Source organism: Phyllostomus discolor, chromosome 2 (assembly GCF_004126475.2).
Source record: "Phyllostomus discolor isolate MPI-MPIP mPhyDis1 chromosome 2, mPhyDis1.pri.v3, whole genome shotgun sequence".
Classification (NCBI taxonomy): domain Eukaryota; kingdom Metazoa; phylum Chordata; class Mammalia; order Chiroptera; family Phyllostomidae; genus Phyllostomus; species Phyllostomus discolor.
In genome coordinates this window covers 108,312,469-108,339,567 of record NC_040904.2, presented here as the reverse complement: position 1 = coordinate 108,339,567, position 27,099 = coordinate 108,312,469, and the positions used below count along the sequence as shown (strand labels likewise).

Below are 27,099 nucleotides of genomic sequence, written 5' to 3'. Positions count from 1 at the left end.
AAGATGGAAATGGGGATGCTTGTGAACTCTTATCTTTGGGTCCACAAATCAGCTGTAGAAAACCCTGATTGTGGGGAGGGGTTGAGATCAGTTCAGTAGGAGTCATCCCTATGGAGCAGAGCTGCTAACCTGTCATTGATCACCTGAGCCAAAACCTGGAGCTCAAGTAAAGGAGGTGACCATACCCTTTTTATTGCCTCCTCAGATCCTTGGAGATCTGAGCTCTTGGATTCGGAGCCCAGATTGGAAGAGAGCTAGGGATGTTCTAGGATATTTGTAGTGGATATGGCTGGGATAGAAAGGGGGCTGAGTGATTAACGGGAATCTGACTGTCCTAAGGCAAGGGAGCAGATGAGTCTGCAGGTCCCCAGTTCAGAGTGAGGGCCCACGGGGTAAGGGGTATCCCAGAGAGGCAGGTCCAGCCAGTGTGAGGACAAGTCACAGCCATGAGATACAGTTTGAGTTACCGAGAAAGAAGTGAGCTCTTTATCCCAGGAAATATTTGGGCCAGGCGTCTCAGAGCACCTAAGTCCATGCTTCCTGACTCCAGTAGTGCCCTGAGCTGTGGCCTGAGGTTGAGTGTGGGCTCTTAACTGCCTTTGAAGGCTGAGGTGCTCAGAACCCATTCTGGAATCCCCAGGCCCAGGAGGTGTGTTTGGTGAGGAAAAGCTTAGATGTCAGGTTAGAGCTCTGTAGAGAAGTGTCTGTGAGCCAGGTCAGACAGAGAGGGAGGGCTTATTGCTGCCTGGGTGCGGGGCAGACAACTGTAGTGACGGGACTTGTGCTGACACCACTGGGGACCACAGATACAGGTGCCCAGGGGGGCTGAGCAGGAGCAAGAGTGACAATGACCTGGGAAACCATGCACAAGGCTATGTTGAACCAAGGCATGCAGACCACCTACTTGACTCCAGCCATTGTTGCTGTGCAGGATGCCAGCCTACTGTGGCCAAACATTCTGATTTTAGACTCAGGTTTTTATGTATAATCACTTCATGTTTTAAAAAGTGTTGGTATTTCAAACTGATAGTCACCAGTAGAAAAGGTAAAAAAAAAGATTCCAGAGGCTCAAACATATAAATCTATTGGCTAAGTGTGGGCTGTGAGCTGCGCCACTTGGGTGACAGATGTATTAAGTGGTACAGATCTTGTTCTGTTAGAGCATGTCTGTGGGCCAAGCAGCCTTCTAGCTCTGGATATATCAGATCACTTAATTCTCAAGGCATCTCAAAGAACAATAGTATCATTATCCCCATTTTATAGGCAAAGAAACTGAGGCACAGAGTGGTTAAGTAATGTGCTAAGGGTCCCACAGTTAATAAGCAATGCCAGAATAAGACATGCCAAGCAAGCATGTCTGGCTCTCAAGCTGGCATTCTTTGCTCACCGCATGCTGTTGTGGTGTGGTGGTCAGAGGGCTCCCTGGGGGCTGGCACTGGCTGCCTGGGTTCAGATCTCAGCTTTGTCACTGATCCCTACCCAGGAAGGAAGAAGAGCTGGCAAGAGTGTCCTCAGGGCTGAGGTGAGGACTAAAGGAGACAAGGCAGGAGAGCACTTACCTCAGGGCTGGCACACAATTAGTCTGCATCACAGGGTGGCTATAATTCCAAGTATTGAGAATGTGTCATGCAGGAAGGAGCCTGTCTGCTAAGTGGTATTGGGGAGTAGCCTGTATACCTTGGAGGGGAGCAAGGTCCCCAAACTGCAGCCGAATGGGAAGGAATAAGCTGGCCCTCCCTCCAGTCCTTAGATAGTCCTCCTCCCTCCTCTTGTCTAGCCTCTGGCCACATCCTGGGTGTAAGAGCCTCCCAGGAATCCACAGTGAGTCAACACCTGCAGAGCCGCTCATCTGGCTTGCCCCAGGATGATGTCTTGGGGTAAATTGCTAGGCCCTCCCTAGCCGTACCTATTGAGTCCTGTGGTTGGGAGCTCCTGCCCACGGTCAGCAGTTCCTCCAGGCTATTCAGCTATTCATTCCTCCTGGTTTCTGTAGACAGATCACTCCTTAGGGCTTGGTCACAGATCACAGGCTCCCTCCTGCCCTTGAAGCTCTCAGTCCCTGGGGACAGAAAAAAGCAAGACAAGTGGCTTCCCTCTTCCAGCCTCAGTTTTCTAATCTGTGGCTACCTGGTAGGGCCACTTGAGAATTAAAGAAGAGAATCCCTAGCTTGGGGCAAGAAAGATTCAGTGTGCATCAAGTAGGATAGGGTTTCATAAGCCACACAGCTCCAGGGGTGTGATGGCTGTGGTTGCTGTTCAAGGCAGCTCTAGGGCAGTGCAGATGTTGGAAGCTGTCAGATGTCTTGAGATCAACCTCAGGGGCTTCCTGCCAGAGGTGTACCCCCAAAGACAAGTGAGGTTTAGTTAGGCAGGGAAGAGAGGTGAAGGCAACCCAGGTCTGGTGTGGGGAGGTAGGGCCCAAAATCCCAGAGATGGGGGCTTGGGGCAAGTCAGGGGCCCAAACTGGTTGGTCTGTGGGTCCCTGATAGGGTAACAGCAGCTGTAGAGCCTGCAAAGTCACCTGCCAGGCCAGTGAGTGAGAGCCTTGACCCACACATGCCCCACCCCACCCCCAAGATCTTCCTGTGGCTGCTCTTCAGGTTTCAGCTCAGATGCCCCCTCCTCAGACAAGCTTTCTTTTCAATTCTTTCCTTGCATTTTCTCTGATGTCATCTTGTTCCTGGGCTTGCCACCCTCCTGCCCCACTCCATACCAGATCGTAAGCTTAAAGGGCACAAGAGATCGCATGTATCTCATTCACAGCTGCACCCCAAAGGCTGGCATACAGAGTTGCTCTGTGTATGCAAAGAGTGGATGGTTTTGTACCTTATGGTCACTGAGGAACCACTAATGGTTCAGGAACAGGGAAGGGCAGAGGTCATAGACACCGACTCCCATGAGGCATAGTGAGGCCCTGGGTTGGGGATGAAGACTGAGTGCAGGCCAGGATCTCCCAGCACAGAGAAACCAGCTGAGTGGATCTCCCTGACCTGCCCAACTCCATTCTGGTTTGTGACGATGCTTGTGGGTGGTTCCCTAAATAGCAGTTCAACCAGAGGCAAGAGCTGGAATTTGGGACTCCCCAACATACAGAAGAAAAGGCCTGACCAACTGAAGCTCTGGCCTTTTTGTGGTATGGGGTCCCCACTGGCCCTCAGACATGTAGAGTAGTGGCCATACTACTCAGCCAGACCACAGCAGGAAGGTGGTCTCCCAGCCTGGCCCCCTCTGCTACAGAGCACCCTGAAGACACAGACACATATCCAAGTGGCCAGGAGCAAAGACAGCCACCTAGCCTGGGGTATATAAGGCTTAGTGTATATCAGTTCAGAGTCCCATCCCTACTTGGGGCCTCAGTCTCCCTATCTGTCAAATGAGGACTATAACCCTCAGTTTGCTCTGGATCCCAGGTACTGGTCAGGGCCAGGTGAGGGCACACACAGAAGGCCCCCCGGGATCATGCTGTGTGCCATTTATTTGAAGGCATGGGCCCCTACCCCAGAACGTCCCCCACAGTAGGCTTCCATGGGCCCCACGCACTCACACAGCAGAGGTGGGGAACCGACAGGAGAAAAGAGGCCAGCCCGCAGCCACTCCTAGCTGAGTGTCTTGGAAAGGATCACAGATGTGTTTATCACTGGCTCCCTCACTCCGGCTGTGCGGAGACAAGACTCAACCTGACCACAGGCTCTGGGGCTTGTTGGCAGCTGGTGTGAGAAAAGGAGGAGGCAGGAGAAGTCGGAGGGGGGGTGCAGTGTGTGTGTGGAGGGACAGAGGTGGTGGCAGGCCCAGTGAGGGGAAACCCAGAGCAGCCCACCGACTCATCTCCCAGATGGGGGAGAATGAATGCTGTGGGGGCATCCTGCCATCACAGGCCTCCAGTTTCCTCGGGCAGAACCAGGTGCCGTCTTGTGGAAGTAGACCACGGGGCTGGGGGGGTGGGACACCTCTGTGGACCCACCAGCCTTTCTTCCCCTCATTGTCCCATGCAATTGTGCGGTCTGCAGGGTCGAATCAGAATGACTAGGTGAGAAGATAAAAATTATAGTCTTTCCCTATTGAAATTTTAGGGCCATAATGTTTTTGGATTGAGATCACAAACTGTTCAGGTTGGGAATGTGGAATATTAGGTTCACATTCCCACATGTGGGATTTGGAATCATAGGGTCTTTGGTACAGAGGGAGAGAGACATCAGAAGTGTGAGTGGAGATCTTTGGATGGTAGAATCATTGTGGCTTTGAATGACTTCTTTCCAGGCTTTTTGGCAGTGGGGAGATGAGCAAACCATGATTCTGCCCTCAGGGTACTCATCTAGTGAAAGAGTCAGATAAGAGGAGCAAAAGTTATGATTCAGGCTCACACCACAGGGGAAATGCCACACAGGAGGCTCAGAAGAGCCCAGAGGAGGGAGTGTTTTCCTTGAGCAGAAGTCTGAAGACATCTAGGGGAAGAAGAAGGGACCACTAGAAGGGCTTTGAAGGATGAGTAGGAGTCCTCCAGTGGGCAAGAGAGGTGGAAAAGAAAAGGGCAGTTCAGGCAGAGGTGACAGTAAGTCCTAAAAACACATGGATGGGCAGTGGGTTGGGGGTGCTCCATGTGTCGTAGTCCCATTGGACAGATGGGGAAACTGAGGCCCCAAGTAGGGATGGAACTCAGAACTGATATACACTAAGCCTTAGTTATCCTGGACTAGGTGGCTATCCTTGCTCCTGACCACCTGGGTATGTGTCTGGGCCCTCAGGTTGCCCTGTAGCAGCAAGTGAGGGTCTGACCTCCTAGAGCTAGGCTGAGAGACCACCTTCCTGCTGTGATCTGGCTGAGCAGTGTGGTCACTGCCCAGGGTGCCCTGGCTGTGCTGTGGGGACTGGCGTGCTGTGGAAGCCTTGCTGTGCACAGAGAGTAAAGTGCACAGGGAGTTCTGAGGGCCTCAGGGGAGGGAAGGGCCCTTAGCAATACCTTCCTGGGAGTGTGGTGCCTGAGCTCAAGAGAGGCAGCCCTGGGGATGGGGGCCCAGCTGGGATAGGGCTGGCCCCTGCTGGAATGTGCTGCCTGCTCCCAGGGAGGTGAGCTCAGGGGGATGGAATTCCACCTGAGTGAGAAGTCACCTCCCAGTCCCTGCCCAGCCTCTTGCTCATAGAGGGTGCCGGTCTTGTCCCTTCCTGCCCTGCCCTGTCTGGTCTGGGTGCTGCTGGGAGCTGGATTCCCACCTTGCCTTGGCCGCAGGCAGGCCTGTGAGTCAGGGGACACCAGGGACCTGGCCAGGCTGCCGGGGTGGGGCCCTGATAAGGCTTGCTCAGCTATGCTTCTCTCCTCTGTCCTGAGGGCCACTTGCATATTTGACCAGATAGAGTGGTCAGAGGTGGTACATTGAGGGCCTGGGGAGCCAGGCTCTGCCTGACCTGAAGCTGGCTGACCAGGCCAGGCTGTGAGGAGGCCTCCTCAGGCCACCATAATCTCCATTTCTGCCCCAGATCCAGGAGCAGATGTGTGTTTCACCCTCCCAATTGGAAAGGCCTCTAGCCAGAACATAAGGGACTTGCACCAGGGGCAGCTTTGGACAAACCTCACTCTTCCACGGCCTTGAACATAGTAGGACCTTATGGTCTCAGAAGGGTCTTCCAGGTCTGACATGTGTGTTGGGGGAAGACACAGGGTACTTAGGACAAATACATGCCAACCTTGTCTGCAGCCACACACTCTTAGAGTCCACCAGACTTTTTCCTGCCTCAGGGCCTTTGCACATCCCATTTTCTCTGTAAGGCATGTTCTTCCCACAAATCTTTGCATAACAAATGCCCTTCCTGACTCTCTTCCCCTATGTCCATATCATCTCTCTCGGTATACCACCTTGCTTTGTTTTCTATGTGATCCTCACCACATTATGAAATTATCTTCTTTAACATAGCTTTTTATGATTTTATTGCCTGTTTTCCCACTACAATGTCAGCACCATAAGGGATGGCATGCATCTACCCCTGTACTTAGAACAGTGCCTTGCACATAGTAAGTCTTCAAGAAATATTTGTTGAGTGCATGAGTGAAATGACAAATATCTGCTCTAACCTTGGGGAATTTCCAAGGAATACAGTTGCCAGACTAAACAACAAACAAAAACAGCAGTCCCAGTTAAATTAAAGTGCTAAACTATTTTCCAGAGTAGCTGTGCCATTTTACTTTCCCATCAGCAATGCATGAATCATCCAGTGTCCCCACATCTTCACCAGTGTTTGGTATTGTCACTGTTCTCCTTTTAGCCACTTCAGTAGGTGTGTGTGGTATCTCACTGTGGTTTTAAGTAGCATCCCCCTGAGGGCTAATGATGTCAAACATCTTCCACGTGCTTATCTGCCATCTATGTATGTCTGTTAGCATCTTATGCCCATTTTCTAATTAGACTGTTTATGTTGTTACTGTTGAGTTTTGAGATTTCTTTCTGTGTTCTAGTTGGCAGTCCTTTGTCAGACGTATGGTTTGCAAACCCTCCCCCCAACCCCCGCCCCAGTCTAGGGCTTGTCTTTTTGTCCTCTCCAAGGGTGTCTTTTGCAGAGCAAGTCCTTAACTTTGATAAGGTCCAGTTTTTCAACTTTTCCTTTTATGGACAGTGTTTTTGGTGTTGTCTGAGAACCTTTTGCTCAGCCCTAGGTCCCAAAGATTTTCTCCTATACTTTTTTCTAAAAGGTTTGTAGTTTTACATTTTGTATTTAAGCTTGTTATCTGTTTTTAAAATTAATTAACTATAAAATCAACAAAGGTTTATATCTTTTAAATTTTGATTTATTAAAATATACACAACATAAATCTTAACGTCCTATCCCTGGCCAGGTGGTTCAGTTGGCTGGAGCATCATCCTGTCCACCAGAAGGCTGTGCGTTCACTTCTTGGTCAGGGCACATACCTGGGTGGTGTGTTTGATCCCCAGTTCGCAGCACATACGGGAGACAACCGATTGATGTTTCTTTCTCACATTGATGTTTCTCTCTCTCTCCCTTCTTCTCTTCTAAAATCAATAAATATATCCTCTGGTGAGAATTGAAAAGAAACCTCAGCATTCTAATATTTCAGTGGCATTAAATACACTCACATCACGCAGCCATCACCACCATCCATCTCCAGAGCTCTTTCCATCTTTCCCAAACGGAACTCTGTCCCCATCAAACGTTAACTCTCGGTTCCTCACTCCTGCCCCTGGCCACCACCATTCTAGTTTTTGTCTCTGTGAGTTAGACTACTGTAAGGACCTCCTATGAGTGGAATCCTACAGTCTTTGTCCTTTTGTGACTGCTTTATTTCACTTAACATGATGTCCTCGAGGTTCCTTTTTGAGATAACTTTTGCAAAAGGTATGCATTTGAGGGTTTTTTGTTTTGTTTTGTTTCTTTAGTCTATTTATGTGCTTAGTCTGGCAACTCTCTGCAGCCCCTACAGCCCTGCAGAAGAGAGCGGCTTCTGGGACAGTGCCAAGGGGAGCTGTACAGTCATTTTAGAACCAGAGACTCTTCCTTCCTTGGACCCACTGAATGGATGAGAGACTGACACCAGACTCGGAGGGCCCTTGGCAAGGCCACGTGTACCTAGATGGTAGAGTATCAGGATTCACACCCAGAGCCCAGCTCCTGGCTCGGCCTCTTTCCTGCTCCCTGTGTCTGGCTGCAGTGCTGATGTGGGGCCTGAGTAGAACCGGACCCCTGGGATAAGTAGGCCAGGGTGGGTGTGAACGGAGGGAAAAGCCAGGACAAGTCTGGAGCAGAAGCTGCTGAGGAGGGATCAGGGGAACCAGCCTAGGCTCAGATGGAAGACACCCATGGTCCTTGCCAGTGTGACTCAGTTGGTTGGAATGTCATCCTGTAACCTAAAGGTCCCTGGTTTGATTCCAGGTTGGGGCATATGCCTGGGTTGCAGGCTTGATTCCCCACTGGGGTGTGTGCAGGAGGCAGCCGATCAGTGTTTCTCTCTCACATTGATGTGTTTTTTTTTTCTCTTTCTCTCTCCCCTCTCTCTTTCAAATGAGAATAAAATAAACCTTAAAAAAAGACACCCACAAGACCTAAGGTTTTTCCAGTTTTCTCTGATGACACAGCAAGGGCAGAATTCAGCCCAGTTGATCATTGACACCACAGTAATAGCAGTGGACAGTGCCTGGGAAGGAAGGTACCAACTAGGGAGGCCATGGCGGTGGGGAACAGAGATAGGACAGGAGCAGCACCTCCCATGGAGAAGAGGAGAAGAGAAACATCTGTGGGTCCCCAGCATCATGCAGCCTAGTCCTCAGTATCCCACTTTGCTTTGGATGGGCTGCCAAGACCACTGCCCCACTGCCACACAGGATGGAGATGACAGCCCAGGGCAGGTGCAGAGGAGGCTCAGCCTGGAGTGTGGTAGCTTCAGTCACTGAAGGGCAAGAGTGGGGAAGCAGGCAGAACAAGGACCCAAGGAATAGAGGTATGTTGGGAAATGCAAGTTTTAGGTCCAGTGAGGAAGAACTTGCTGCCAAACAGTGAGATCAGCTAGAGGGCAGGCATGCATTTGCTTGGAGAATGAAGACATGACTCTAATACTAGCACTGGAAACACATGTACTAATTTAATCCCCACAACAGTCCTACATGGCTGGTATTCTCTGTTGTTGTCTCCACTTTATAAATGGAAAAATGGAGAGACAGAGAGGTTAAGCAACTTGCCCAAGCGCCACACAGCTGACAGGTGCTGCCCTGGGATCTGAACCTAAGCAGTCAGCTCCAGACTCAGTTCTTTATACCACTGAAATGGTTTACTAGCTCCAGCAATTCTTGGACTCAGATGTGTTTATCTCTACCCATAGTTCTGCCATACTGTGATTCTAAGGTGTTATCCTAAGATTTTGAGGTTCCCTGTTTCGGAAAACTTGGACATTACAGTTCCAAGCCTCCAAAAGGCCATGCTATCTGGAAATTTGGGGATTGTGGATTACTCAGGCACTGTGAGTTCTCTCCTGCTCTGCCCTGGGAGAGTCCTCAGGCACTGTCCTCTGCCTGGGAAAGGACACTTCTGGGCCAGGAGGAAACTAGTCTGTGTGAAGAGGAGGGTTCTCCCAGCAGGGAGGGACCTGGGCTGTTATGGGGGGGGGGCATCTAGTGTGAAACTGGATGAGGAATTGCCCTGACTGGGGCATGCTTAGGAGTGTCCACACCTGTGTAGAGACCTAGGGCACCTCCTATTTTAATGCAGTTTCTGGGCTTGCTCAGCCTGGTGAGGGCAGCCCAGGGAGCCACATCCTCTCCCTCTGCAAAATCCTCCTTGTCCTTCTGGGCAGCTGTGAGTTACCTCAGTGTCTCCCAGAGCTCAGCCTGGAGCCTGGCATACAGTAGGTGCTCTCAGTGAAGTGTGGTGCTTATAGCTGTCCAATATAGTGGCAACAGGCCACATGTGGCTATTCAAATTTAAATTAAAATCACAAATAAAATTAAACATTCAGGTCATCAGTCCATGATTTGGGTGGCTCGTGGCTAGTGTGTTAGTTCCATTGTCTCGGGTGGGTCTGTTGGACAGCACCTATCAGCTCTGAGCACAGTGGGTGCAGATATTGGTGTTATTAATGTATTAAGGGGAGAACTCTGTAGTGGTTGCAGCAAATCCTTTCATCTTGACTTCCTGGCCTGCACTAGGTAGTGGTCTCAAATAGTGACCATCTGATTTCTGTTGGAAGGAGTTCCCTGTGTGGCTTCTGGCGCTGTAGCCAGAGGCTCATTTGAAACCAACCTGAGGTGGGGAGGGGCAGTCTGGGGAGCCCTGAGAGGCCAAGTCAAAAGGCAGCCACGGGGACAATTGCTGCCTTTGTCCTCAAGAGGGGGACTGGGACTCCTGGGTGTTATCAAATCTGCTGGGATGGGGTGGGGTGGTGGGGGAGCCAAGTGGTGATGAGGAAGGCAGGGGAGGGGACCAGCAGGAATGGTCCTGGAGGGAGGGGCATGGCCTGGTGATGTGGCCAGGAAGTGGGCAGGAGTCAGCTGCTGTCATCTCCCCTAATCCGAACACTTGCTCGTCCTGTGAAGAGAAATCCAGGTGCTATTATGTCCTGGAAAAGGAGTCCTTACCTGACAAAAGGGCCTCTTTAAATTGTCACCTTGCAGTGTGCATTTGAGATGGCAAATAATAGTCATTGCCCAGAACTGGTGAGCACCTGCTCTGTGCCCACACTCTTCGTATCTGAGTTAATCCATTCCATCAGCTTGGGGATCCTTGTTAACTCTGTTTTGCTGATGAGCAGCTGAGGTCCAGACAGTGACTGAAGCAGTGTCCCAGACTCCTGAGCAGTCGTAGCTGCATCAGAATAAGGGCACACCTGATTTCAGGGCCTCCCAGGACACTGGGGGATGGGGGCAAACCCTGGCCAGTGGGGTGTGGGCAATGTGAGAGCTGCACTCAGCTGCTCCATGTGCCCCTCTCCAGGCCCAACACAACGTGTGCTCTCCGTAAACGATCTGACAGGGAAGGCCCTGTTGTCATCTCTTCCATTCTACAAGTGAGGAAAACAGGCGCAGAGCAGTTAAGTAGTGTACTGAGGTTGCCAAGGGAGAAAGCATCTAAGCCAGGATGCCCTCCCAGCCATCCTGCCTCTGCAGCCTGCACTCTGTGCGGCCTCTTCTTAACCCTCAATAGTGTGTGTGTGTGTCTGTCTGTGTGTATGCACATTTATGGGGTGGGTGAGCCTGGAAGGATTGGTAGTATTTTAAAAATCTTTTTAAAGATTTTACTTATTTAATTTTAGAGGGGAAGGGAGGAAGAAAGAGAGGGAGAGAAACATCACTCTGTGGTTGCCTCTTGTGCCCACAACTGGGGACCTGGCCTGCAACCCAAGCACGTGCCCTTGACTGGAAATTGAACCAGCGACCCTTTGGTTCACAGGCCGGCACTCAGTCCACTGAGCCATTGTTAGTATTTTGAAACAATAATAATTCTGACAACAACATTTGTAGAACACTTTGTAATTTGCAAAACCCCTCTTTTATATTTTCATGGCCAAGCTTCACACTCTCCTCCAAGTGAATGCAATAATTGGGCCATTTTGCAGGAGAGGCACCTGATGCACAGGGTGGGTGCCGATCAGTCTGCTGGGAGCATGGCTCTGTAGGGAGTTATTCTCCCCTGGGCTTGAGAGCCTTGGGTGGGGAGGCAGGTTGGAGAGCTCCTAGCCACATTGTACTCTTGACTCATGAAAGGATGTTCAGCTTTGGTTCCATGCTGGGAGATGGGAATGTCGTGGCTGTGGAAAGAGTTGCAGTGAAAAACCCGACTTTACAAGTTGTTTGCTGCATGATGTTGGTCAGTCTTCTAACTTCAATCCTCAGTTCCCTCCTTGGGAAAAAGGCAGTGATAATTTGTGCTTCTCGGAGCCATCACACACATTGAATGACATAATACCCATAAAGTGCTGGGTCCCATGCTGTCTTGCATGATGCGTGCTCAGAAAATAGCAGCTATTATTATGAATATTGTTATTGGAAGTAATAGTAATTTTAAAGCCACATTAGGTTCTCAGCCCTATATTCTATTCCTACGGGTCTTTCTAGGTCTTAGACCCAGTTTTTGTCATGTACCAGCCACATCACCTGCTGGAAGGACTTGGGGAAAAGGAGATATCCAAGGGGTGATTGAAATATTCACCTTCCCGAACAGAGAGGGTCACAAGGAGACTAAGCCATTGTGATCCCACATTGGTCTTCCCCTCTATGAGACAGGTGAGGTCCATCTGGGTTTCTCAGTCATGTCTGAACAGCCCCCATGGAAAGGGCCCTGCCTCTGTCCTTCTCAGCCCCTTGTCACCAGTACCCAAGTATATGCCCCATTCTGGGACTGCAAAGTTTTCTGTGAAGTCCAGTTTTTAGCCTAGAACTTCCACCCAAACTTAAATGTGGTATTTCCAGCTGCCACCCTTCCCCCTCCTGTGGTCCTGACCTATTCCTCATGAATGTGCTCCTGCCTCCATCTCCCTGCCCAGTTCAGGAAATAGAGGCACTGTCTAGGTCAAATACTTGGCTTTCTTCTTGACCCCTTCTCCCACACCCCACGTCCAACATGTTGGTTCTTCCTATAGCAACTACCCAGAATCTTCTCCTTCTAACAACCTGCATTCCTGACCACATGGTCCAAGCCATGATCACCTCCTATCTGCAGTAGTACAGCCTTCGAACTTGTCTCTCTGCTTTCACATTAGCAAACATAAGTTAAATCATCTCTCCTCTATCCATAATCTCACAATGGCTCCCAGCTTAGTAGGAGTAGAACTGAAATCTTCACTGTGTACAAAGCTTTTCATGACTTGCGACCTTCTGACCTTATATTCTTCTACTTCCCCTTTGCTTATCCTGTCCCACTGGCACTACTCCTCAAACACACTGGGCTCATCCCTACCTCAGAGCCTTTTTACTTGCAGTTCCCTTTGCATGGAGCACTCACCCTCTAGACATTCACCTTCCCACCTCCTCAAGTCTTTGTTCAACTATTACTTTCTTAAGGAGAACTTTCTTACCCACCCTATTTGAAATTGGCCTCCTGTCTGCTCCATGATGTCCTGTCCCCTTCCATGTTTTCTTTTCTACACAGCACTAATGACCACCTGACATAATATTGCTAGTTGGCCAAATGATCCAATGTGGCTGGGAGAGTTCAAGTGTTGGCTGTAGAAGGCTTCCTAGGGGAACATTGCAGACTCGGTCAGAAGTTTTCTTCTCGCCTTCAAATCTCAAGAGTCTGTGCTGTCTATATTTGTTCCTATGGGCCAGCCTTTAATGGGAGCATTTATTTATTTATTTTTTAAGACTCTGGATATTTTTATTATTTATTTATTTTTTAAAATATATTTTATTGATTATGCTATTACAATTGTCCCATTTCCCCCCTTCACTCCCCTCCCCTCTACACACCCCCTCCCACCTGTCCACTAAAGTGGACATTCCCTCACTTTAGTTCATGTTGATGTGTCATAATTTCTTTAGCTTTTACATTTCCCATACTATTCTTGCCCTCCCCCTGTCTATTTTCTACCTTTCATCTATGCTACTTATTCTCCATACCTTCCCCCCCGCTCCTACTCCCACTCCCCTGTTGCTAACCCTCCATGTGATCTCCATTTCTGTGGTTCTGTTCCTGTTCTAGTTGTTTGCTTAGTTTCTTTTGTTTTAGGTGTGGCTGTTAATAACTGTGAGTTTGCTGTCTTTTTACTGTTCATATTTTTTATCTTCTTTTTTTTTTAGATAAGTCCCTTTAACATTTAATATAATAAGGGCTTGGTGATAATGAACTCCTTTAACTTGACCTTCTCTGGGAAGCACTTTATCTGCCCTTCCATTCTAAATGAAAGCTTTGCTGCATAGAGCAATCTTGGATGTAGGTCCCTGCCTTTCATGACTTGGAATACTTCTTTCCAGCCCCTTCTTGCCTGCAAGATGTCTTTTGAGAAATCAGCTGACAGTCTGATGGGAACTCCTTTGTAGGTAACTGTCTCCTTATCTCTTGCTGCTTCTAGGATTCTCTCCTTCATTTTTACCTTGGCTAATGTAATTTTGATGTACCTTGGTGTATTCCTTCTTGGGTCCAACTTCTTTGGGACTCTCTGAGCTTCCTGGACTTCCTGGAAATCTATTTCCTTTGTCAGATTGGAAAAGTTCTCCTTTCTTATTTGTTCAAATAACTTTTCCACTTGTTGCTCTTCCTCTTCTCCTTCTGGTACCCCTATAATTCAGATGTTGGAACGTTTAAAGATGTCCTGGAGGTTCCTAAGCCTCTCCTCATTTTTTGAATTCTTGTTTCTTCATTCTTTTCTGACTGTATGCTTTTTTCTTCCTTCTGGTCCACTCCATTGATTTGATACCCAGTTTTCTTTCCATCACTGTTGGGATGCACACTTTCCGTGTGCATTTTCTTTCATTTCACTTAGCATAGCCTTCATTTGTTCATCTAATTTGTGACCAAGTTCAACCAATTCTGTGAGCATCCTGATCACCAGTGCTTTGAACTGTGCATCTGATAGGTTGGCTATTTCTTGGTCGCTTAAAAGTATTGGCTCTGGAGTCTTGATTTGTTGTTCTGTTCGAGCCTTTTTGTTTGTTTGTTTGTTTGTTTTTTTTGTTTTGGTCTGGTTGTGCCTGTTATGTATGAGGGGCACAGCCTTAGGTGTTCACCAGGGCAGGGCAACCCAGTGGCTGGGTTGTGACACTGTATGTGGGAGTGGGGTCAGAGAGGAAACAATGGTGCTTATTCCACTCTCTGTCAAATTTCGGTCCCCTCTGCCACTTCCCAAAAGCAAATTGGGCCCTTCTGGTGCTGGTTCCCTGGTGGGTGGGCTTGTGTACGTTCTAGGACCCTGTGGGTCTCTCCAACGAACTCTCCTGTGAGGGTGGGAGTCTCTCCCTGCACTTCAACCTCCACAAGTGTTTTCAATCAGTGCTTTTAGGCTTTATTTCCCAGCACTGGGGTCGTGGTTTGCACAGTCTGTCTCACTGCCCATTTTCACCTGGTTTATCTATGCATGAATGTGTGGCTGCAGACAGCCAGCTGCCTTGTGCGCCTCACTGGGTCTGCTCGTTGCCTTCCCATGACCACGCCTGGGGTATGCCACTGGGGTCTGCTAGTCTCACCTGTGCCCTGCGTGTCCAGGTCTGCCAGCCACCGCTTTTCCAGCCACAACCCCTCTCCACCAGCTGCCAACTCTGCCCCTCTTACCAGTCTGGATGAATGGTTGTCGGGACTTCCATACAGTTCAATTTTCTTTCTGTTCTGGTTGGTTTTTTTGTTTCTAAATTTTTGTTGTCCTTAATTTTGGGTGTGCGAGGGGGCATAGTGTATCCAACTATGCCTCTGTCTTGGCTGGAAGTCCAACAACAGCCAGGTTTTCTTTTTAAACACCTATGTAGCCCTTGTCTTACTCCATACATTGCTCTAAGTACTCCATGCATATTAACTTATTAAAAACCCAGTTAGTTAAGTACTATTATTATTTCTCTTTTACAAATGAGGACACTGAAGCAAAGGAAGTTTCACTTTACAAGGTTCAAGTTACACAGTTAATAAGTAGAGAGCAAGGATCTGAAGCCAGGCAGTCTGGCTCTAGAGTCTATACTCTTGCTACATATAGTTCCTCTATTTGGGCATTTATTCACTCACTCATTCATTAAATATTTATAGCATGTCTCCTTTGTGTCAGGTACAAGATTCTAGAGACCAAAAAATTACTAAAACATGGTCCCTGCCGTTAGGAAGCTCACAATCTAGCAAGAAATGCAGAAAAAGTAAACAAGGGGAGAGAAAAAAATAGATTCATTTAGAAAACATTCACTGACACCTACTAAGTGTCAGTCCTATTTTTTGGGCACTGGAAATCTGATGTAAATAAGATAATTTTTGCTTTTGAGGTGTTTACATTGTAATAAGAGGGAAAAGGTAAATTACTGCATGTATTCATGATGGCATGAACTGGATCTGGTGAAGGGAAGTGTGGGGGACTGTGGAGCCACAGGATAGGAGGTATAAGCACTTGGGGGTTGGTTTAGGTGGGTGGATGGCCAATGGATGGACAGACAGAGGGATGGATGAATGGATGGATATTTGGAAGGAAAGATGGATGTATGGGTAGATAGATAGATAGATAGATAGATAGATAGATAGATAGATAGATAGATAGATAAATAGTATTTGTAAGGATGGTTGGAGAAACCTATATGGACGGAGAAGTGGATGAATGGATGGGTGGAGAAAGGGACAGAAGAATGGATGAATATTTAGCTATTTAGAAGGATGACTGGTTGAATGGATGGGTGAAAAGCTGAGCTCATTACTGGATGCTTTCCCAGTGAGCTCACCAGATCAGCTGAGAAAGAAAGGGATGGAAATCCATGCATTCACTCATTCAGCAATATTTATTAAGCACCTATTTATGTGTCTGGGATTGTTTGAGTCTCTGGGATTAGATACTACATGCCTTTAGGGAGCTGACATTCCAGAGGGAAAGCAGAGGACAAACAAATAATCAATTATATCTACTGTCAGAGAGTAATAAATGCTGTGATGAAAAAAGAAAGCAGGGTGAGAGAGCAGAGATGACAGAAGCAGGGAAATTTATATCAGGTTGGTTGGAGAGGCCCCTCAGAGAAGGTGAGCTCAGAACAGGAAGTGAGGAAGTGAGCCACCTGAGGAATAGCATTTGAGATAGCGGGAATAACAAATACAAGTGTGGGGCGGGGACAAAGAGACTCAGTGAACAGAGGGAGAAGGAAGATAAGGTAACAACAGATGGATGTGTTTGGGATTGGGGACTCAGGCAGCAGCAGAGATGGGCAGTTCGCCTCCGGCACCCTGTGGGGTGAGGACTGTGGGTCTGCTTGTGTCCTAGGAAGCCAAAGGTGAACTTTGAGTGTGGGTTGATTTAGGTTGGGAAAGGCGCCACTCTTCTTGTTCCCCAGTTATGGTTTCCCAGCCCTGCTCCCTCCTGGCATGTTCACAGTTGGGAGGCTGTCAGCATTTTAATTACAGCTCCCAGTGATCAGTGGTTTACAACTCAACCATAAAACAGGCCCTGGGCAACATGTGGCACCTCTGAGTGATTTACTTCTCACCATTTCCATATTTAGTGCCATCGAATGCCTGTGGGCCAAGTTTTCAGAGAGAAAAAAGAAGGAGGAATTTAGAGGGAGTTGGTTAAGTTGTGATTTTTTTTTAACACATAGATCTATGTTTCACTTGTTTCCTGAGATGATTTCCCAGCCTTTAAAAAGTTACAGGATGCCAACCAATGTTGTGTTTCATATTGTTCATTTCCAAGAGAGCCTAGTCCTTTGCTATGCTGCCCTTTTCTCTTGAAAGTATGAGTTTGCTTCCTGGCAAGAGAAAGCAGGGTTTAAAAACATTGTGCACTGAGTGTGTGACTACGGGACAAAGGCATGATTACCTGATTTTTACATACCTGAAGTCTGGAGTTCTGGACTTCAGGTTTTCCCTCCTGAAGCAGGGGTCCCCCAGACCTCCAGCCAAGTCATCTGCAGGGTGCCTCCAATTTTAATGTGCACACAAACAGGTGGGGGGAGGTGGGGAAATTCAACTTCTGATTCTGTAGGTCTAGGGCGCGACCTGAGAAGCTACATTTCCAAGGAGCTCCCAGGTGCTGATGCCCTGGGACTGTGCTTTGAGCAACAAGAATTCTGACCAGCGCTGTCTGATAGAAATTAACATGAGCCACACTTGTAAATTTAAATTTTTCTAGTAGCCACATCAAAAAGGGAACAAGGGTGACATTAAATTTAGCAATATATTTCAATTAATCTGATATGCTTAAAATACTGTCATTTCAATCTGTAATCAATATGAAAATGCTAATATATTTTATGTTCTTTTTTTCCATAATAAGTCTTTGAAATCTGGAAATTCACTTTATACTTACAGCACATCTCAGTTCAGATGAGCCACAGTTCAAGCTGCCCTGTAGATGGTGGCCCCTGTTTTAGATGGCACATATCTCATTCTGGCTTGAGTACCTCTGGTGATGGGGACCTCACTTCCTTCTGGGAAATCCTTTCTGTCCCTGTGGGCTCTCAGTTGGGAGTTGTCAGGGCCAGTTTCACTCCCTGCATCTCCAAGCTGGTGGGCATCCTCTGTAGAGAATAGTCTTGCAGAGGTTTGGAGGCTTCAACCCCTTGAAGTCCTCTCCTCTAGCCCCTTCCTGGGTGGTGGGCACCTCGCATACTCTGCCTCAGTTAGCAAACATAAGACAACCCATGTTGTTGCTGTTCTTAAGCCCCAGTTTTCTTATTGGAGAACCAGGTTCAGAGGGGTTGAATGGTGTTCCTGTGGTCCCCCAGAGCTGGGACCCCAAGTCAGGGAGTTAAACCTCTTCTTCCTTTGTTGTGAGAGGTTCCAGTTCCATCAGCATGACCTGGTTTTGGAGGACCTCCCCAGACTCATTCATGCTTATCCAGACACACAGGACCGGCCCACATGGTACAGATACAGCTTCAGAGATGGCCAGGAGGGTGAGCATCAGAAGCCACACAGCTCTTGGTGGTCAGGCTGGGACAAGAACCCAAGTCCCTCTGAGCCCTGGGTCTGAGCTCCTACAGCAGCTCCTTATAGTTTCAGAGCAGTAAGGAATAGGTTGGTTATTGCTCAGCCATGCCCAACCCCTCCAGTCCCGGGAGAGGCCCCACCCCATCCCGACTGGAAACTGCCCTGGGTAGAGATAACTGAGGGTGTTTTTCCCAGTCACCTGGCTGGAAAAATCCTGACTCCACCATGGTCAGAAAGGCTATCTCAGGGGAGGGGTCCCTGCCTCCACGTCCTCTGGGCTGGCTGTGGGATAGCATGGAACTTCAGGCCAGGCCAGCCCACCCTCTCCGACAACAGCTCCTGCACCAAACACCCACACAAAGGGAGTTCCTGCTTTAGGATGGGGGCTTCAAAGGGCTTCAGTGGTCCCTGATTGCCAAGGCAGGGCCCTGCTGAGGTCTGGGGAGTTCATTTGGGGGTGGCCAGCGGCATAGAGGGTGTTCAGGCAATAGGACCTGGCTCTTAGGTCCTTCCTCCATGCTCTAGAACATTTGCCCCTTCTGTCCCTGTCCCTTCCCTAAAGCCCCTCCTTGGGGGCTTCAGTCTTGATCATGTGTGGACCAAGTCAGGGCCTCTTCTGCAATACCTCACTGTGAAGGAAATGGACATCTAGGCTCCTGAGCTGAGGTAAATTAATTTATTCATCCATCCATCCATTCATTCATTCAGTGAATACTTATTGAACATCTTCTATGAGGCAAGATGCCTCTTGAACAAAACAGTTGAGAGCAATGCATTTCTGGAGTTGCCATGTAGGCAAGGAGGGGAAAGGCAAGCAAGTGATCTTCAAGTGCCCTCAGTGCTTGAGAATGTGAACCTGGGTTATACGAGAGGGGTGACTTGAGGGACAGTGGGTGAGGCACCATGGGGAGGCTGGCTGGTGAGGTTTGCTATAAGCAGCAGAGCTGGAGCTGAGGAACTGGAGGAAAAAGCAGACAGCTGTAGAGGCCCCGAGGCAGATGTGGGCTTGATGTGGTTCACAAAGACCTGACATTAGGTGTTCACAGAGGGGACTCAGAGTTGTGCAACCATCACCACAACCAATTTTAGAACGTTTTCATCACCCTCAAAGGAAATTACATACCTATTAGCAGTTACTCCCCACTCTCCAGCCCCAGGGAACCACTAACCTGCTTTCTGTTTCTGTGGATTTGCCAATTCTGGACATTTATATAAATGGATCCTTTGTGATAACATGGGATCCTTTGTGACCGGCTTCTGTCACTTCGCATAATGTTTTCAAGATTCATCCATGTAGTAGCATGTGTCAGTACTTCATCCTTTTTATGGCTGAGTAATATTCCATCGTATAAATATTCCACAGCTTGTTTATCCATTCATCAGTTGATTGACATTTGGGTTGTTTCCCCTTTTAGCTATTGTGAGTAGTGCTGCTGTGGACATCCATGTACAAGTTTTGTGTGGATGTACAAGTGCATGTGTCTGGTCTGACTGTTCCACCATCCCTGTGCGTAGGTACCACCTGTCCTTAAAGTCCACCATTTTCAGGGTTGTCCCTGTTAGAGCCCAGGCCTCTGAGTCAAGAGCCAAGGAGGATCAGGACGGGTGTAGGCACTGGCCTGCTGGCAGCATGGACCAGTCCTGCCTTGGGTTCTCTGGCTCTGCATTCCCATGGGGCTGCCTGGGATCTGTAGGTCAGCAGGTGCTGTGGACGCTTGGCTTGTCCTCATCAGCTTGAGGCTGATTCACCACCAAAGTGGGTTCACAGGGGCCTTCCCCTGGAAAAAGGCCAAGCAATTGTCTGGCTTCTCTGTGCTTCCTTGTTCTTCATCTTCAGTTCTTCTGGCTGAGCCTCCCTCTTAATGCCTCTTGCACCAGCTCAAGCCTCTGGTCTGTCCTCCATGTGGCTGTCCGAGGGGACCTCTCAAATGCCAAACAGTCTTTTGTCCCATCAAGGGGCTTGGCCAGCTCTTCAGTCTGACCCACTGTCCTCCTTAAGTTTCTTGATTGCTACCTGCTCTCTGCTCCCTTTTGCTCTGGCCTTTGTTCATACCATTCCCTCTGTCCAGCCTGCTCTTTCCTTCTTTTTGTTTAGCCAATGTCCTCAACTCAGGGAATCATTTTCTTACCTCATTTCAGTGGTTCCATTGTTACTGCTCTCAGTCATTCATTCAGCAAGTGTTTACTGAGTAGCAGCTATGTTCCAGACACCAGTGGGGTGCTGGGACATGGCAGGAACAAACAGGCTAAGTCCGTGCTCTTGGGCAGTTTACATTCTAGTGGGAGACAAGAGAAACCAAACAAGGAAAATGTGTACTATGTCAGATACTTGTACCTGTAAGGGAGCAAAAGAAACTAGGGCAGAGTCAGAAAAAGTGCCTTTGGAAAGGTGAGATTTGAGCAAAAGGCCAAGGAAAGGAGGGAAGGAGCCATGTCAAGAGCAGGGAAGAGTGTTCCATGCGGGTGGACTGCCAGTGCTAAGGCCCTGAGACAGGGGCGTGCTGGTGTGTTGGAGAAACAGCAAGGGATGCATTGTGACTGGAGTAGAGGGAACAGGCATAGGAGGTGAGGTCAAAGCGGTGGCAGGGCATATATAAGAGTAGATGGAGAGAGGACAGTGTTGTGAACCCTGCACACCCATAATCCTAGCTCCAACAACCCCAGCATTTGACCTACATACATAAATGTCATCTTATTTGCTACTCTAGAACATTTTAGGGCAAATCCCAGCCATTATGTTATTTCACCCATGGATATCTAATCAATAAGGATTTTAAAAACATAACAATAATACTGTTATTACTGAGAACAACACAAACAATTCTTCCATGCCATATAATACCTCAGCTCAGATTCCTCCGTGGAAAACACTTTCCAGCCAAGTTGTGGAAGGGGAACCACCATGACCACTGGAGAGGCAGGTGTGCACTGTTGGTAGAGGTTGGCATCTGCCTCATGCCCATGTGGCAACTGGATGCACAGGGTGCACACCTGACTTCCCTTCCAGAGGATAAGCATCCAGAGAGCAGGAAGCTTCCCTTTTTCTGCCTGCTTGGCCACCAACCTCAGGGCCTAGCCCAGGACAGGGATTAAATTAACATGGTGAAAGATTAATTAGTGAGTGAATGATGAAAGATGAATGAATGAGCCAATGAGTGAGTGAATGAATGCATGCATGAATGAATGATACGGCCAATGCACTGATACTCCAGAAGCTGGGAGGAGCATGTGTATCCAATCACTCCACCTTCCCTCTGCTGGCTTCCCTGCCTCTCATGCTGTGGTTGGAGTCAGCTGACTGCCTCACTCTAGGCCACAGTGCACATTCCCCACCCAAACCCTGTCTCCAGGCTGGACCCATTAGAGGCAGCCCCTGCTCTTTAGTCAGCCCAGCTCCCACTAGGCAAGTCAGCTCATGAGAAAGAGACAGCTGGCATGTGTCTGGGAGAAACTGGTCAGAGTCGGGAGGCTGCACCATGAGCAGCCGTTGCCTGACTTGGAGTTCATCTGTTCCACGTCTAAAATGGGATTTCTACTTTATGCCCACAACAGCTCCCTGAAGGGGCTGTGGTAGTCCCTTCACAGTAAGTGAGCAAAGCTGAGGCCTGGCCCAGAGCCCTGGTGAGCAAGCACAGTGGATGGAGCCCATCTGCTGGCCTGTACTGTCTGGGTTCCCCTCAAGTATGAGGATGTGTGTATGACTTTATGTGAACTTGTATGTGGGGATGTGTATGTGTGTGCATATGTGAGCACAGGAGGAGGGAAGGATTGTGTGAGCCCATGTGCCGGAATGAATGGTGTGCAGTGCTGTGTATCAGGGTGTATGTGAGGATCTACATGTGTGTGAGCATGTGGGACTTAGGGGGCCATGTATGGGAGTTTGTGTATGAGCATGTGGGTTGTGTGTGTGACTCTGAGGGAGGGAGCAAGTGAATGTGAGCACACGTATGACAGTATGTGGTGATGAGTGGGAGGGTATATGAACAAGTATGAGGTTGCTGGGGCTCATACATGTGGGGAGGACGTGTGTGTGTACAGCACAAGGGGATGTTTTTGGGTATGTGTGTGACTATGTGCAGGGGTGGACAGGTGTATGGAGGGGAAGTGGGAACCTAGAAAGACAAGTCTGGAAATGAGGCGTTGTTTGTCTGTAAGACCCCACTTCATGGAGGCCTTGAGAGCCAGGCAGCACACTCTGGGCTTTCACCCCAGGACAGTAGGGTACCACAGATGGTGTGTGGACAGTCACAACTTGGCCAGCACTGAATTTCAGAAGGTCTCTATCAAGACCAAGAAGATTTCCTGAGTGGTCTGATTGATACTGCTCTTCCTGAGGCCTGGGCAAGACCCTGCACCTCCCTTGCAGTCAAGGCCAACCCAGCTGCACTCCAGTGGCCGTGTTCTATGGAATGCAGCCTTCCCCACCCCCCCTCACTGCACCTAAGGCAGACAGGAATATGTTCTTGAAGTCAGTGCATCCAATATTACTTAAAGAATGTGACCAAGAAGAAAATATTCCAAATGTTTACCGAGAAAAAGCTCTCTTTTCTCCTCTTTCATCTGAGTTGCCCAAAGGAATACAGCTGCAGCTGAATGAAATGCAGCTTTCTGCTCATGATGGATTGACACACAGGAGGAGCAGGAGGAGCAGGAGGAGGAGGAGGAACAGGAGTAGCAGGAGAAGGAGGAACAGGAGGAGAAGCAGAGGGAGGAGGAAGAGCAGAGGGAGGACCAGGAGGAGGAGGAGTGGGAGAGGCAGTGCAGTGTCTGGGCTTGTAGTCCACAGCTTCCCTCCTGGGGTGCTCACATCTATAGTTTCCTGGGGGCAGGACCCAGGAAGGGCTCTGGGGAGATGCACCTGTAGGGAAGTGAGGGAGAGAAGTTGGGCTGTGGTGAAGTAGTGGTAGAGGCTGTAGCTGGCTCCCAGCGGAAGCTCTCAGGCTAGAATTGCCTTTTAGAATTGTCCCAGTTACAAAGGCATGGAGACCAGGCCTTTGTAGCCAGCAGCAACCAGTCATTGCGAGGGCTGTGCTGAGGAGACGGATCCTATGATGAGAGCATCTTTTAGGAGAAACTTGACTGCAAGCATCAGCAACCAACACTCCAAGCACTGGATGGTGAGTGCTTGGTCCTGGAGGACCTGAGTGGGCACCACAGTGTCCACTGCACAAACCTGCTCTATGAACCACGGCCTGAGGGAGCAAAGTTCTCCCAGCCCTGCACGTTCCATGTATTCAGCTGCATCACGCAGCTCTAGAGCTAGACTACCTAGTTTGATACCAGCTCCAACACGTCCTAACTGTGACTCCTTGGTGCCTCTGTGTCCTCATCTGTAAAATAGGAATAATAATAGGTTTCTGTGCAAATTCAATGAGTTGCTTTATGTTAAGCACTTAAAACAGCAGCTGATGCCAAGTCAGGGGCTTTTATTGGAGTTGGGCCTGGTTCCTGCCCTCAAGGGGCTCACAATCTGGTGGAAGGGATAGGTGTGCAAATAGGAAGTTACAACACAGAGCAGCTTGGGCATGAAGTCAGCATGCAGCTCTATTCTGAGAAATTGTCCCCACTCTTAGTGTTGGAAGGCAACTCTAGCCCCAGAGCTTCTGCTGGGAGCCAGCTAAGGCCTCTACCGCTACTTTACCACAGCCCTCTTTGTGTTGTAAGACCAACACAAAAATTTCACATCGTGCCGTAAATAATTTAATAACCATAATAACCCAGCTGCGTTTCCTAAGAGTCTTCTTTGGTCCAGCACTATGCCTTCGGTCTTTCGGTCCCGACACCGCCACCCCTGGGTGTGTTTCATTGTGTGAGGGGATGCCATCGAGGCTCACGAGGTGGTCTCATTGATGGCCTAATCAACCCAGGGCCCCAGCCGCGGTCTGGTAGATGGCACAGTTGGGAGTAACAGAACAGTTTAATGAAGGGGTTACTTACAGGAGTGTGGGCTATGTTAAGGGAATCCTCTGAGGGATTTCACAACACCAGGGCTGGCAACCATGTGGAGCTCTTACTGCCTGGAGGACTGAGGGGCAGTGAAGGGAGCAGTGTAGCTGAAGAGAGGAGCCACTTGGCTCCTTGGTTACAGTTTGGGGAAACCAGTAATAGCCGCCGCATGGCCCCACACAGAGGGACTCGGGAATAAATGTCCTAGTCTCTCTCTCTTCCTGCCCCATCTTTTGTGGTATTTCAGCAGTCTGGACCTCACTGGAGGCTGGAGGGCAGGGATCCCATGCATGTGGTGTGCATAGATGGCCTTTGGGGACAGAGAAGGGTACCTCGAGACTTCTCAGCACACCCAGGCTCTCATGGGGCCCTGCCTGGACTCCAGCAGGGCTCCTTAGGGTGATGCCCATGAAGTGCCTGGAACAGGGTGTGGCCCACGTGTGGCACAGGTGTGCTAAGGGGGACGAGGATTCAACTCTATTGGTGCAGGTGGTTTGGGTCAGGTGCTGCTTGGAGATGAGGAACATGGATAACTGAGGCATGGAAACCTGGGAGAAGAAACCAGCCAGACTTGGTGACAGTCCTCCTGCCTCAAGTACCCTTGAATCTGACCCAGGCAGGGCCTTCTGTGGAAACATCAGCCTAGGAAGAGGAAGACTGCATGCACAGCAGACCTGTTACTGCTTTCTGTGCCTTTCCTTGGCTGGTGCCCAACTTTCCCAGGTGACTCATCTGACTCAGGGTTTGTTCAGAGAAGGTTCACGAACCAGGCGTCCCGCCGGGGAAAGGGTGGCTAACATCTGATAGTGGGGGAAAGCACCAGTGGTGACATGCATGGGAGAGGATGCTGCAGAGACCTGGAATATCTAGATGGTGTGTGAGGAGAAGGTGGTAGCCATCTTGGGGGCTTCTGAAAGATGCCCTGGGCTTCCACACCAGGAGGCAGCAGCATAGACAAGCTTCAGGACCTGGGTGGGGGGTTTATAACAGGATGGGTTTCTGGGATGAGTCAGCCTGGATGTGGGAGAAGGTGGGAGGGAAGATGAAAGGTCAGAGCTCCTTTAGCAGGGTTCATTTGGTACTCACAATGACCTCTGGGGAAAAAGGACACGCCCGCAAGTCTGCAGCTACTGTGCCGCCCTGAAACTGATTCCTCCCTGGGGGACCTATGGGAGAGTGTAGTGGACTCCAACCTGCTCCTCTCCTGACCCTTGCCCTCCTCATCCCTCTGTGTCCCTATTTTCTCTTGAAGACCCCCTCTAGCCCCTTCGCTGTGCAGGTGGGGGAAACTGAGGCCCAGAGAGAGAGAGAGGGATTTGCCTGCAACCACACAGCCATTTGGATGCAGAGCCAGGACCACCAGCTGATTGTCCTTCCACCTCATAGCCCCGCTCCCCTTTCCCTGCCTTTCCAGACTGTACCAGCTCATACTCACTTTCACTGAAGGAAATGAGGGAAATTCACACAGGTTTGGGGCCCGTGACACAGTGCACCAAGCCTTGATAGCTCTTCTCATTTAATCCCACTGTTCCCTCAGAGAAAAGACTTGCTCCTACTTTAAGCAATGAAAGGATCACCGCAGATACATTTGCTTCCAAGTAGCACAACACCTTACAAATGTGGCTTCAATGATAGGAGTCTGCTTTTTCTTGCAAAATGAAAGTCTGGGTATACTTTCTTTCAGAGGCTTAAACAATCACTTTGAGGGCCCAGGCTGTTGCCACTCTCCCAGTCTGCCATTGTCACCTTTTCTGCTTCTGAATCTCTTGCCTTTTGATCACAAGATGGCTGCCTAAGCTCCAAGAATCATGGCCCGACACCATAGTACCCAAAGATGGGAAATGAGAAGTCTCTCTCTCAGGTTTCTCTTTTTATCATGTGGTACATAATGTTTCCAGTCTCCATGGTCAGAGGTAAGTAGGCTGTGATGAGAAAACGGAGATCCATGCAAGAGTGAGCCTTGCTCCCTTTGGCCATTTCTGCCATCAGCTGCATGTGGCAGCCAGAGGTAGGACTTGAACCATGTTCTTGGGTTACTTGGCCCTGACGCTGGTATTTTATCCTCTGCTTCTGGCTGTTTTTTGCACAATGTGCTGCCATGTAACGAATGATTCTGATGGCCTGAGTCACTACTCATCACCTGGGGTAAAAATTGTCCAAAACTGACTCCTTCCTGCAAAGGAACCTCAGTCTCCAGCCCTTGAGGACCCCCACCCCGCACAAGGCCCTTTCAAGCAAAGCAGTCCTCAGCACACCAGATCTGCCCCATGCTTTGACAAAACCCACAAACTAAGGGCTGGATATTGGCTTTACAAAAGGCACCTCCTCTATACAGATGAAAGGAGCTCTGTACTAGTTAGGGTATTTTAAGTTGTAAAGAACAGAAACCCAACTTAAACTGGCTTAAAAAACAAAGGGAATTCATTAGCTTAAGGAATTGGATGATCTGGGGTAATGAATTGAGGTCCAGTTTGATCCATGGTGCAAATGACTGTCCCAGGAAACACTTGCACTCTCTCTCTTTTTGAGCTCTGCTTTCTTAGTTAACTCCATTCTCAGACCCACGTAGTTACAAGATGCCTGTCCACAGCTCTGGCCCCCGCATCCTCTCTTGCTCGTATCTGGAGGGAAATAACCAACAGTTCTTGTCTGCTGTTTCACATGAATCCCCAGGGTTCACTCTACTTGGCCTTTACTGGCCTGACTCACCAGCCTGTCCTAAGCAATGAGCAGTGGGTTCTTGGAGCAGTGACTGGTGGGAACCGGAGTGATGACTGGGGGGGCTGGGCACAATGAGCGGTGGGGTCTTGGAGTGGTAACAAGTGGGAACTGGGAGCGATGGCAGGTGGGGCTCCTTTGCTTGTAGTGGCTGGAGAAAGCCTCACTGAGGAGTTGGTGTTTGCAGAGGCTGAAGGCCACGGCTGGGTTGTTATCAAACAAGGCACAAAGAGCAGGAGAGATTATGCTGGAGAAGTCCTGCTGGTGTTGGGCAGGGCAGGGCAGGGACTGGCCAGCTCTGAGGAGAGGTAGCATTTGTGGAGGCCCTTGAAGTGTTGGGCTGAGCCAGGCTACATGGCGATGAGCAGAACCACATTCGAGCAGGGGACATGGCAGGAGTGATGG

At 49.2% G+C, this 27,099-nt stretch overlaps 1 protein-coding gene across 2 annotated transcripts in view; it reads left to right on the top strand.

Moving 5' to 3' along the window:
- Nucleotides 1–27,099, top strand: part of WNT7A (Wnt family member 7A) — a 68,742-nt gene that overhangs the window by 28,583 nt on the left and 13,060 nt on the right. The gene's annotated exons all lie outside the window — the stretch shown is intronic.